The following is an 11,682-nucleotide window of genomic DNA, read 5'->3' on the forward strand; positions in this document are numbered from 1 at the left end:
AGGTCAGGGGATGCCTCACGGAGTTCGTCGTCGTCGTTCGCGCAAGACAAGATTGTATTCTTAGAGGAAGGGGTTGGGTTGCAAAGTTCATTGTCATTATTCATGGAGGACGGGGCTGGGCTCACGGAGATAAATCTGTGAAATGGGCATATTAATTTTTTAATTTCATTTTGGTACTTACAATTTCTAATTTGTGTGTTGTGGGTGTTTATTTATATCTTCATATATTTGAAGATTGAAGCTGCAAAAAGTGTGGTTAATGGGGTTAGTTTGTTCTTTGAATCCGTGAGGTCATACAGTACTACAAAACTGGCTTTTCCGACACCCAACCACGATAGTCAACTCTGTTGATTGTCGTAATTGCGTAGCGGGACTCTACGCCGACAGCTAATAACTGTCACTGTTGCTTTTGACTGTCGCTATTGACCCAAACAGCGACAGCTAATTCAAGACTAATGCCGACAGTTAAAATGTGTCGTTATTGACCCAACGCCGACAGTTAATTCGAGACCAATGCCGACAGTTAAAATGTGTCGCTACCAATGCTGATAGTTAAAAATTATCGCTATTGACCTCAATGCCGACAATTAATAAAATCACAATACCGACAGTTATAAAATGTCGTTGAAATTCAAATAAAAAATATAAAAATATAATTAATGAATAATTTAATTTAAAAAATAAACTAAATTATGTAAATATATATTTATAAAAATTATGTATTTATTAAAAACTTTTAAAACTAATTTTGTTTTCTAAAATTTTCATATTATTAACTTTTGTATTTATAATAATATTTATATTACAATTTAAATTAGTAATGATATAAAGAATAATATAGTTAAATTAACATATTTATAAAATTAGTATTAGTTAAAAACGAGTTGTTTTATTAATTGGTTAAATATTATAAATTAATTTTAAAATTTCTATAACTTTATTATTATTTAGTTGTAATTTTTTATTATTTTTGTATTTATAAATTTATTATTTTATAAAATATATCTCTTTGAAATATTAATTTATTTTACATATATATTTATTAAAATATAATTTACGAAATATAATTTAAAAACCAAACTAATTTATGTAAATTTATTTATGAAAATATATATCAATCTTTTAATATATACTTTTAATGTATTATGCCGTCAATAATTTTATTTTTATTAAATTATGTTAACATTTAATTAATAAATATTTAAAAAAGAAAAAGAAAACCCTATATTCTCTATCTCAGTCCTCGATCTCTTCACTTCTTTTTCTCTCTCTTTCTCCAGCCGCTGCCTTCCCTCTCTCTCATTCTATCTCCCTCTCTGTCTTGCAGTGGCTAAAAGAGGCTATGGGGCTTGCAGTGCGAGGTGGGACGGGGAGGCTAGCGACGCAAGGTGGGATGGCGGGTTGGTTTCATGTTCGGCGAAGCTGGGTTCAGCGATGTGGTTTAGGCTTCGTACAATCAGGTTGTGCTCTCTGCCCCCGCCTCTTTTCCTCCCTGATCTCCGCCTCCTTCTCTACCCCATAAAGAAATGATTTCTTGTATCATTTGTTACCTCTGCCTGGCCTTAGGTGTTGTATTTTTTCTTTGTTGATATTTTGTATTGCAGATGGTGTTGTTTCTTCTGGTTGCAATGATGTGATTAAGGTAAACGAGAGACTAAAATTGCTAGTGGCCAAAACACTTCAGTAAAAATAAACAGCTTTGAGGAACAAGTAATAGTAGATCTTTCATTTATCAAACCAATTTTGATTCAGCTTGAATGTGTATTTAGGCTTTTCTTTAATAAGTATTTTAGGTTGACTTTATGTGTACTAGGAATTTCTTTCTTTTATCATTCTCTGTTTCTCATATCTAATGCACATTAGATGTTTGAGAAAATGCCTCAAACAACTAGACAATGTTTGATCTTGGCATGAAAGTAAATTATTTCTCTCTCTGGTTGACTATAATTAATGTTATTTTTAAATGTAGGGGAAAACCTTTGTAATTGAATTTGAAGAATGAGTATATGATTCTTTTAGACAATGTTGAGGTATGTGTGTTTCATATGAATTGTGTATTTGATTTAGAATTATCAAAATGCTTTGTATATGTTTTCTTGAGTCAATTTCAAGTAATTCATATTTTTGTGTTTGAATATGTTTCTTTTAGTGGTTCTTGATATTGATACCTAACTTTGCTACTTGTAAGAGCATGCCATTTTTCTCTTGATGTTATAGCTAAGCATTGAATTTGAAATTTTTTGAGGTACTTACTACCATGTTGCTATTCTATCATCACAATGGGGGGAAAAAAGAAAGCAAGGTAATCCTAGTGATGACTGAGTGATTATAATGCATTTATATAGTAAATACAAGAGGTGCACAAGACACATGTCAAAATATAAATAAATGCTATATAACAAATGGCACATAAGAATAAATATGCAACAAACCTTATGGAATTTATGTGATTTGTTGTAATGTTAGATTAGTTATTTCCATATTTAGTAAGCTCACTTAGTTTGTTTACTAGAAAAGTTGTACATAAAAGCTTCGGCTCTCATTGATAACGAATGGTAATAATGTTGTATGACTAATGTTGTTTTTCTTTCTTTCTTTCCTTTCTATTGAAAATTGTACAACATAGTTTTGTGTTTTCCTGTATTTTATTAACACTGTTTTTATATTTTCTTGGTAAGATGGTTGTACAATCTTTGTACACATTATTCTGTTTGTATTATCCTTTTCAGTAATGATACAAGTTGTGGTGCTTTGTTTCAAAAAAATAATAATTTGTGTTATGCCTCATCCCAGACTACTGAGCGTAAGCCTCAGAGGCATTCTTTTCACTGCCTCACCTCGAGGAGTACGCTGCAAACGATTTTAAAAACCATGATACTGAGGCAGAAGGCATGAAAGCTCTTACTAGAAGTTGTCAATTTCTCGAGCCTAATTATTGCTGCTCCTGCTTTTGCATCAATGCATTGAATGTCCAAATATTCATCAAGATGCACAGGGCAGATTATGCAGAGAGACATCTTAGAGTCATGCAATAGATAGATGAAGATCACACACTAACACAACGTGCAACGTCATGGCTCAATCTGGCAGTGGTATGCATATACATAGCTTTATTGTTTTATAATTTCCCTCTGAATGAATGGGATGTTGTCAATATTCATATTTCATGCATGTCAAATAGGGTGGCTCTAAAATACAAGAAGCATATCTTATCTTTCAAGATTTCTCTGAGAAATATCAGATGACCAGTTTGGTTCTTAATGGGAAAGTCGTTTGTTGCATGCACATGAATAACTTTGATGAAGCTGAAACTCTGCTGCTTGAAGCACTTAACAAGGCAAGTATCTAATTAGTCATTTTTCTGGAGTTGTTTCCCATACCCCCTTCACCATTTTTGTTTCTTTAGATGATATTTTACAATAACATGTGATTACTTCCTCTCTGTCTTTAAAAAAATGCTTTAAGAATGAAACTTATTTTATACTTCAAGCCAACTTAGTGTTTTATTCTTTCTTTTTTCCTTGTCGCTTTTATGGCCTTTTTTCCCTTTGAAATTTTATTCATACCTCTAAAAGAAATTACTATATGTTTCAAACGATACTTTTAAAACGTGACAAAATGGTACTGAAAACATGAATAATGCATGAAGTTTAAATATTGTTTGGTGCTATTTCCTTATTTGACAGGATGCTAAGGATCCAGAAACTCTTGCCGATCTAATTGTGTGTTGTCTTCACATTGGCCTCTCATTTCTTCACGTAAGACCTTTGCTGATTCCCACAACTGACTATGTATCTTTTGGGAATTAATTTGTGAAGAATTTTCTGCCACATTATTGTTTTTATATATTAGCAAATTCTTTTGTCAAAATATATACACATATTTATAAATATATGGTCATTTACACCTTTGTCATCTATCGTCGTACTACAATAGTAGACACATAGATCATTTTCATCTATAAACTTTTAAAGTATTTATTTTGTAGTGCTTGCTTGGAAATATTTTTATTTTTTATTTGCTAATTTAGAAGGTAAAGTTTTCATCAAGATGCTTGAGAAAATCCACATAAATCCCATTTTACTGGCTATTATTTCAGTGTGTTTCTATTGCTTTTTCTTGCCCACTTTATATTCATTCTGATGTGACCCCTCAGAATTACAATTCCACCACTTACTGAAGTAGATGTTTAGAGAGTTGATTTTTTGTTTAATGAAGAGTATGTTGTTTTTGCAGCCAATTGAAACTTGCACATCCAGATCACATCCTCATTAAAAGGTCGGCATCGGCCGAAGAGAGCTTTGACAGAGCAGTTCAGACAGTTGCTTGAAGACCGAGGTAAAGATGGTTTCATTCTCATGGAAGAAGAGAGAACCTTTGTCACTGTGTTGCCCTTTATCCTTTATGGGCATTTTTCGTTTTGGTTTTGTAGCTTAGAATAATAAATTTGACATGTTTGTGAAAGATTCAAAATTTTACCCAATCCTAAGTATTCTTTTTTCTCTCAATATTGGGCAATGTGCTTCATATAATATGCCCCAGTAAATTCATGAACTCTCTCTTTCACAGTGGTTTACTATTTCTACTTCAAAGTATATATCTCTTCCCTTAGAACACTAGGCAATATATATAATATCCAAACTCTCAAACTCTTTCTTTTTTCCTTCTGTATGGTGGTTCTTTCAAACTCTCATTTTAAAATTTGGGCTTCGTGATCTACTTCTATCTCAAATTTAAAATGTATTTACTGAATTAGTTTAGTGATAGTGCTAGTTCTTTCAATATCTCATCTTTCTAAATCAAGTTTGAAATTCATATTTACATTATTTTGCAAGTAGTTTTTTTTTTTTTTTTTTTTTGTGTATATTTGGCTTGAAAATAACAATTGGAGTTGAAAATAGCAATTTATGTAATCAGTGTCACGAGTTGACCATATATCAAGGTTTGAGTGGATTCATGTATTGACTCTTCATTATTATGAGTACTTTTCTATTTTATGTGAAATTGCATTGTTGATGCTTTCATGCTAATTATATTATAATGATTTTGGAAGCTTGTTTTCTTAATTTATCATCTTGAGTAAGTTATAATTCCACTTGTGCTTGTTTTCCATATCTCAAAAGTCTATTAAATTTTCTTCAACACCCATGTGTTGTACATGAACATAGAAGGAGTTGTCAATTTTTGTGACCTGCCCTGGATCTATAATGTCTATATGCTCTTCTAGTTTTGTACAACTTAGGCTTTGTCAATCCAGATTAAACTTTTGGATTATTTTTAATTCATTTATGGACTCGTGTTTATAATATTACTTCAAATGGGTATTGTGAATCCTAAAGTAAGATAATGTCATCTCATTGTTTGTCATAGTTTTCTTATGATTCTTGCATATACAAGAGCTAATTTGAATCTAATTAAAATTTAATTTTTTTTCTTCTGTTCTTTTGTTTTTGCAATGATTTAAAATAAGTCAATGATTTTTTTATGCGTATCTCCAATAAGCATGTTTGATGCGGATGAATTTGGATTGAGTTAGTGTTGTGTATCCTCATATTGATATTATATATTTATAATAGTTGAACTAAAATTAGTTTCTAACTTAATTTTTTATTTTGATTTATGTAGTGTGGTGGGAAGAACACATATAACCGTGAGGATATCAATGAAACTCAAAATGAATGGACAGCCAAGCTCCTTGAGCGGATGGGCCAAAGCTAGGGTAACTTTTGTAATTAGAATTAAAAAACAAACTAATTATAGTTAAGTCATGCACTTACATAGTTAAGGCAAGAATTCCTACATATTTGATCTTGTAGTTTTTAGATTTGGAAAATACTGAGTTCTATTGATTTTTTCTGCTTGTTGATTCTGCCTGAACTATGTTGTAATTACACAAGAAATTATGAATGCATATAGTGGTTGAAAATAGAGAAATGAAAAAAATTCCCATATTCTACATTGGACGTCGACTTCCAAAAAAATGTCGTCTTATGTATTGCAGGGGACGATGCTTATACATAAATTGTTATCTTATGTACTGCAGTAGGACGATGCTTGAGTAGGAACTGTCGTCTCATTTATTGCAGTAGATGACGCTTGCATAGAAACTGTCGTTTCATGTACCACAAGAGACAATATTTGTATAGGAACTATCGTCTCATGTATGACAGGAGATGACACTTTTATTTAAATTGTCGTTTTATGCTTTACATGGTATGACATTGCATGAGACGACAGTATTAGAACCGACGTACAAGAGTCCATACAACGGTTTAAAACCATCATCCCATGTCAATTTTGTAGTAGTGGAATTAGCTTCGCAGACACGCCCCTGCGTCTCGCGCCAAGGGCCTCGCGCACACGCCCCTGCGCCTCTTTCCAGGGCTTCACGCACACTCCCATGCGCCTTACTTAGGTTCCCATGTGTCATGATGCGCACACACGTCCCTTTGCCTCTCGTCCAAGCAGCCACGCGAGACACACTTAAGGGCCTCACTGTGCGAGGCGGCCTCGCACACACGCCCCTGCTCCTCGTGCTAGGGCCTCGTGCACACGCCTCTACATCATGCGCCAGGGCCTCACGGACACGCCCTGTGCCTCACACCAAGGCCTCGCACACATATGCCTTGCCTCGCTCAGGTACATAGATATTGTGATGCACGCACACGTCCCTTTGCCTCTCGTCCTAATGGCCATGCGAAACACACTTAAGGGCCTCGCTATGCGAGGCTATCCATATGCAAGACCCCCTCGTAAATCCCCTAGGTGGCCCCGTGAGATTCCTCACAAGACCCTATGAGTCCCTTTGCCTCTCGTCCAGGTGGCCCCGTGAGATGCCTCGCGAGACCCTATGAGTCCTTTGCCTCTCATCCAAGTGGCCACGCGAGATACACTTAAGGGCCTCACTATGCGAGTCTGTCCATATGCAAAAACCCCTCGCAACTCCCCTAGGTGGCCCCGTGAGATGTCTCACGAGACCCTATGAGTCCCTTTGCCACTCATCCAAGTGGCCACGCAAGACACACTCAAGGGCCTCACTATGCGAGGCCGTCCATATGCGAGACCACCTTGCAATTCCCCCAGGTGGCCCCGTGAGATGCCTCGTGAGCCCCATCACCTCTCGCCCAAGTGGCCATGTGAGACGCCCATCTTGCCAACCCCGCATCATGCCTTGGAGCCTCGTGAAGATCATGTGAGGTGCCCTCGCATCTCCCCCTTCTAGATGAGACTATTAGAGACCCCTCACAACTCGGCCCCAGAAATTGCCTCAAGAGGTTGTTGTTGTTATATTATTTTAAATAACATAATGTTAGATTAAATAATGTGTCATAATGTGATTTGTCACACCTTGTAACATATGATTGAGAGTCATAAAATTGGACACATGTATATGCCCAAATGTGACATTTTTAGAGTTACAAAAATAGTTACAAATATGTAACTCCCAAATATTACCCAATAATGTGTAGATTTGATATTACACATTTTGATTTGAATTTCTCAAAGCCATAAGAGATATGGCTGTTAGAGATGTGATTTTAACTCCCATAATGTGTATGGAGGTTACAAAATCAAGTGGGAATGAATTTGGAACGTTTTGCAAAATTTGGAAAATTGGTTGCTGAAAAAACGTCTTGGGTCGCGGCCTGAGTTTTTTAGGCTGTGGCCCAAGAGGCAGAAAACATCATGGGCCACGGCCCATGTTTTTCAGGTCGCGGCCTGAGCGGCTGACAACATTTTCCAAACTTCAGTTTTATCCAATTTTGAACGTTTCCAACAGCCAAGGAACTCCCAAATCTCTATTTTAATTCCATAAACATCCAATTAATCATTGGTAACAGCCATGGGGGTTGGTGGAATTTGAAATTCAAAGGGTGTCTCAAAACTCTATGAATAGGAGCCTAATGCTCACTTGTAAGACATGCCATTTTCCATCCACAAAGCACTTGGTTGGAAAATACACCATAGAGGCTTGATAATTCCAAAGAGCTATTTCCTAGAGAGATCCCTTAGTGCTTAGAGAATAGGTGGAAATAAGCTTTTGGACAAAGGTTTTGAACCTTGTTCAAGTTGGTGGTCCCCACTACTCTACACTTTGGTTGTGTGAGAGTTTATTCTTTGTATTGATTTTATTTTCATTCTTTTGATCTTGTTCATCTTATTTACTTGTATTGTTATTGTTTTGAGTTTGTAATCTTCTTCTTCTACCTCTTTATATTTACTTGTATTTTGAGAAATTGAATTGTAATGTTTATTTAATCAATTACCTTGTCTATTGTATTTTTTCATAGAGTTGTATTTTGGTTTTTCCATATTTCCATTGAGTATAAAAATATATCGTCTAGCAATTGTCTCCCAAACTCCATACTCTTTTCGGATCACCTGCTTCATTTACGAGGCCTTACTTTACTCTCTAAGGAAGGTGTCACCCACAGAGCGTAATAGAATGCAAAGAAGCCTGGAGCCAAGTTATATCCTGGAGGAACAAGGACAACCATCATATACAGGGCATATGTACAAGTACGAAGCATGCTGAACTGAGGAGGTCAGAGGCGTGGCCCTGACATCTGTATCCGACAAGTGGTGGTGGTATAAATTAGTACAAGGAATGATGGCATGACCTACATCTCTCTGACCACAAACAAGTACCGACACCACGATCATCTGCTCCACCACGACCTGTGCCACTACCATGACAGTGTACCCAAGTACCTTCTTGTCCCCTGGGACCACCTTGTATCAGAGGCCATTAGAGCCAAGCTATAAATAGACCTCCACCCCTCAAACTAGGGGGTAGGAAAAATTCATTATAGACAGAGATAGAAGAGCAATATACGAGATTATCCTCCATTGTTGTTCTGCATTTCCCTTTCTTAAAATTTTCCTAGTTCTATCTACGCAGTTTTCATAAAAAGCTTTGAGTTTTCCATCCATATATCGTTGACGAGTTTCTGCCGTCAACAGTTTGGCACTGTCTGTGGGAAGAATAACTAACCAACATTAGTTCCTCCATTGATTCCAGTAAGAAAACACGCCAAGGCCTTTAAAACGCCTACAAGACCACCAAGAAGCGGAGGTTCACCTAGACGGAACCCAGCTAAGGGCGTCCATGAGGGATCGTCCCCCGCCGATGAATGGAGGTGCGACGGATCTACCTAGAGACAATGGAAAATAGGAAGAAGTATCATCCCCTGCCATTCATCCTGCACCAGACCCTGTAATACATGTCGCCGCTTCAATGGAAGGTTGTACAACTCACCTTCCGCCACGGCCACCAATGGCCCTAACTCCAAACCATCAGGACCCGGGTCCTTCCAAACAAAGACATGGTAAATGCCCACGAGTACAGTCAATGAGTTCAAGTTCCCGATATTGTTGCTACGAAGAGGAAATATGTGGCCTACACTTGAGAAACCAAAGCTTGTAGAACACCATGGAGAGCATGCAAGAGGTACTCAACGGCCTGTTACACGAAAAGTTAGAGGCTCCCCTATCTAGGCATAAAGAGAGGGAACATATAAGAAGAGAAACCACCATGCCCGTGGACAAGGGAAAAATGCAAATCTCCACTAGTCGTACCCCCCATCCAGGACGCAAGGAAGATTCTACACAATCGGAGCAACCCGACGCGAACCCCACCTATGGGAGGTGCGAACCCAAGGCAGCCTCCAAAAGAGCTTCACCCGACTTGAGGGATAAACATAACCAAAGAAGGTCTGAGGTAAAAATAACACCCCCTACAGCTCCCCTGATGGACACAACCAAAGCAAGGGTTCGGCCTAAGAATCCATGAGACTCCTTAAATAGAAAGATGAAGGAATTAAACACTGAAATTCAAAGCCCTTCAAGCAAGATAATCGCTGAACCTGGGGGGCACAGATGACGAAGAATTTGACCATGAGTCGCCCTTCACAAGGGAGATTCAGGTTTAGCAACTCCCCACCAGCCTCAAAGAGCCTCGTATGACTCCGTACGAGGGCACTACGGACCCAAAATATCACTTAGACACTTTCAATAACCTGAAAAAGTTAAAGGGGGTCAACAGTAGAGCAAACTGCCATTACTTCGTCATTACACTCAATGGGGTGGTGTATAAGTGGCTCAAGAGGTTAAGGCTAGGAATAATCAGGTCATGGCAGTAGTTCTCTGATGAATTTCTTCAGCAACACTACGCGGTCTGTGACTATGTTATGCCGAGTACCTGCCTCGCTAACATAAAACAAGGAAAAAGTGAAAGTCTGAAGAGCTATATCCACATATTCAAAATGGAAGCAACTAAGATGGGGAGTGCGACTAAAGCAGAACTCAAGATGGCAATCACAGTTGGGATTCGTTCTAGAAGCAAGTTATGGGATTACATGCTTAAGAGGGAGATTACAAAATTAGATGAGTTCTTCGAAAGAGCCCAAAAGTATATACGTGTGGAAGAGGGCTATAAGAACCTGCATGTTGAGGGAAGCAAGCCTTCCTCTAGTCATCCTTCTACCAATACGTCTGAAGATTCTGCATAGAAGAGAGTGTTGTGATAGAGGAGTCACTGATCAAGTTAAAGAATGGGAAAGGTTTACAAGAAGGCTTCAAGGAAGAAGCAAGTGGGATTCAGCAAGGATAACCTTCGATAAGACTCCCTTTATATGAGTCGCTTAGGAGCCAAAAAAGTCATCACAATTGGCCCCCATAAAGATCCAAAGAGGTCACCAAGCTGACTCCAGAGATCTAAAATTGTGAAAGCATATCAGAGAAAGAAAGAAAAAAATAAAGTTCTTGGCAAGATAGACCCCATCAACCACTTGGGAGGCGTCCAACCTCGCAAGCCTCAATAGACACCCAGCCTTGTGCAAAATAAGTGTCTAACCTCGCGAGCCTCAACAGGTACCTAGTGCAAAATAGGTGCCTAGCCTCGCAAACCTCAATAGGTTCCTGGAAAAGTTTGAAATAGGTGTCTAGCCTTGTGAAATATATATGTAAATACTTATAATACATGTATGTAAGAGTGGTGAACCTTATAAGACAACATTTGAATCTATAAGGACTAGCTATCCTTATAGAATCTAAGAAAGTCAAAAGGTCCCTCAAAAGTTACCTCTCCATGAACACATGTACCCTATAAAGAAACCATGCCACAGAAGACCAAAGGGGAGGCCAAAGAAATCCCTAAGTCTAGATCAAGTGAGTCGCCTTACCAAGGGAGAAAGGGCCTTGAAAATAGGCGCTTGCAAGGTTTCACAAATACCATCTCTTTATAAAGGGTCCCAACCCAAGGGTAGATCACGTCAAAGACCAAAAAAGGTCCTCTTAACAATCCTAGGTCGGCCAAGGTCACGTAGCCCAAAAAGGGTCTCAAAGAAGATGCTTGTGAAAAAGGTCTCAAAGAAGACTCATGTGAAAAGGGTCTCAAAGAAGACGCTTGTGAAAAGGGTCTCAAAGAAGACACTTGCAAAAAGGGTCTTGAAGAAGACGCTTGCAAAAATAGTACTATGCATAATGACGAGAAGGATGCTTCTCGCACAAAATAAAACACGCGTGCAAAAATATATAAAAGGATAGCGAGAACCCAAAGGGTCAACATATCCTTACAAGTAATCAAGGTGCACCAACAGACATGAATCACATGCAGTAGAAGGGTCCCAAATGGAACCCTTTCAAAATAAAGCTATTGACCATGAGGACTTGCAAAATCTC

General features: G+C 37.7%; 1 pseudogene; it reads left to right on the forward strand.

The window, feature by feature from the left end:
* Positions 1-1,232: 1,232 nt before the first annotated feature.
* On the forward strand, positions 1,233-4,719 carry LOC133807354 (coatomer subunit epsilon-1-like; annotated as a pseudogene).
* Positions 4,720-11,682: the final 6,963 nt, after the last annotated feature.

Source organism: Humulus lupulus, chromosome X (genome assembly GCF_963169125.1).
Source record: "Humulus lupulus chromosome X, drHumLupu1.1, whole genome shotgun sequence".
In the NCBI taxonomy this organism is placed as follows: Eukaryota; Viridiplantae; Streptophyta; class Magnoliopsida; order Rosales; family Cannabaceae; genus Humulus; species Humulus lupulus.